The sequence below is a fragment of the Anomaloglossus baeobatrachus genome, chromosome 11 (genome assembly GCF_048569485.1).
Source record: "Anomaloglossus baeobatrachus isolate aAnoBae1 chromosome 11, aAnoBae1.hap1, whole genome shotgun sequence".
Taxonomy (NCBI): Eukaryota; Metazoa; Chordata; class Amphibia; order Anura; family Aromobatidae; genus Anomaloglossus; species Anomaloglossus baeobatrachus.
Genome location: NC_134363.1, coordinates 89,166,907 through 89,169,403, shown reverse-complemented (window position 1 = coordinate 89,169,403; position 2,497 = coordinate 89,166,907). Strand labels below are relative to the sequence as shown.

Genomic DNA, 2,497 nt, shown 5'->3' with positions numbered 1-2,497 from the left:
GGGATCTATTCTATTCAATTGCAAATGATCTAGATAAGACTGAGAATAAGATACTGCACGGGACATAGCAGAGTTGGTCAAGTTGAGTGGAGATGAGTTTGCTATTTGGCACAGCTTTTTGCATCAATAAAGCAAGTAAAAGGTGTGAAAGATAAAAAAAAGGGTGAAAGTGTGTAAAGTGAATTGGCCAAATTGAGGTGCATATAAAGTTTTTGCTTTCTTTCAATTCACTAATGGGGCTCATTTGAATCAGGTGAATTGAGTTCTGCTTTTGGAAACTGGGTTAAGAAGGGGTGCACCGGTCCTGGAGGTACTGCAATACCAGGTCAATGCGTGGAGTGGACAGAGCAAGATTTTTTCCATCTCCTTGTTCTAAAAATCCATTTAATATATGGTCCCCAGAGAGGGGACGTATCAGATATTAAACTGATAAGAACAGATTTAATTTTTTTTTTTCTGTTTATCAGTAGGACTTCAAAATAACAAAGGTGATCGCCTCCCGTTGCCTGGGAACCGTCCAGGCACAAGAGGGCTATGTGTCACCAGAAGGCGCACACACTTCCTCAAGGCCGGCAGACGTGCAATCCCAGGCACCTTCCAGTACCGACCAAGGTAGCGTCCTCCGAAACTACACTTGATCTTAGCCAAAAGGCCGAGAAGCTATAACCCGAATTGGTTACGGCCTTGAGTGGCACCCTGGCCTATACCGGACACATCTTAGGGAGAGGGAGACAAACCCACGCCTACAGAAGACATTTTGTCACCCAAGCCAACCCTTGAAAAGGCTGTTTTGCAGAGCAAAAACAAGAAGAATGGTGCTTTTTGCAGCCGCCGCCCACTGCAATGAATCTGAATAACTCCTCCTTTTGGACACAAGCACCTCCCCTCCCCCTTGCAGTCTTTCCAATTCATGATACAAAAAGACGGACGGACAGGACAGGACAGGACAGGCTGCCTGACTTTCCGTCACTGCCACCCTTTGCCATCCTTGCCCGTAGAAAGCCCTTTCATCATCCCCAAACCCTAATCTTTTCCCTTCCCTTCCCAGATGCGTCTCACTCCCTTTCATTAGGAAGTGAGCGCAGCCTTTTCTCCGTTCTGCACATGCGCGACGTTAAACACAAATGCGCAGGCGTGCGTTCCATTACCCTCACTGCATTCCACTCCCATACAGGAAGTGGGCGCAGTTATTACTACGGTCGCACATAAAAGAACCCACGGCCACCACTGCACATAGCTGACTCCACCACAGGACACCCACTTCTATACCAACGCAGGTAAGACAGGATCGGCACCTCTATGCTCCCGTTACAATCAGGCTCAGTCACCATGTGATAACGCTCTCAACTCTTTAGTTGCAGGCTCCCCTTGCTTCACCTCCACTGGCTGTGCTGCCATTTCCTCTCCCACCTGGAAGGTATACTTTATTCCACTATTTTCCTGTTTCTCTCTTCCCCCTTTTCCCATAACCTACTTTTGTCTGCATTTGTGGGGTATCTATATGCTATTTACATCATAGTTTTATTCATTAATATGGAAGGGAAGAGTGCCCATGAGAGTGTTGAACTGCGGAGAGCAAGAGATTAAGCTGCTCTGATTTGCCACCATTGATAAGCTGTTCTCAGTAGATACACATGCTATCCAAACAGCAGCATCCACCATTGCTTCAGCCCACCCATTCAGTGACAGCTCACCAAGTCAGCCAGAGGAGTGGTGTAAGGAATTACACGTAGGCACTGACTCCACACCTTCACATCACAAGAAGGGGGTCTACAGGCTAGTGCAAGAATACGAGCAAGTCTTCAGCAAACATCTGCTAGACTTTTGAAGAATAAAAGGGGTCAAACACTACATCCCCACAAGTGCACACCCACCCATCAAAGAGAGATATAAGCCAAAACTACCTGCACATTACCAGTGTACCAAGGACATGTTGAGCAACATGAAGGAGGCTGGGGTTATCCGTGACAGTTGTAGCCTCTGGGCAGCTCCGTTGGTCCTGTTAAAGAAGAAGGACAGCACCACTCCCCTGTATTGAGGAATAGCTAGCTGCATTGAGAACTGCAAATTATTTTTCTACCCTTGATCTCACTAGTCGCTATTGGCAAGTGTCCGTTGCTGAGGCAGACCGGGAGAAGACCGCCTTTGCCACCCCGATGGGTCTCTGCGAGTTCAAAAGCATGCCCTTCGAGCTGTGCAATTTGCCAGGAACCTTCCAGAGGCTGATGGAATGCTGCTTGGGACACCGAAACTTTGAAACGGTACTGCTATACCTTTATGATGTTATTGTTTATTCTAAAGCAAACAAGATTTTAGGGTGTATAAAAAGGGAGATTAGATCCGGTGATCCCAACGTATTGTTACCCCTCTATAAATCACTTGTAAGGCCACATCTGGAATATGGGGTAAAGTCCTGAGCAGGTTGATAACCATTGGTTTGAGCATGGTAGGGTGTAGTGCGCATCTTCCTGCATCGGTAAAAGCTGCAGAAGTCCTT

At 46.9% G+C, this 2,497-nt stretch overlaps 1 pseudogene; it reads right to left on the bottom strand.

Moving 5' to 3' along the window:
* Positions 1 to 288: 288 nt before the first annotated feature.
* Positions 289 to 493, bottom strand: LOC142257291 (U2 spliceosomal RNA; annotated as a pseudogene).
* Between the last annotated feature and the right edge of the window lie 2,004 nt (positions 494 to 2,497).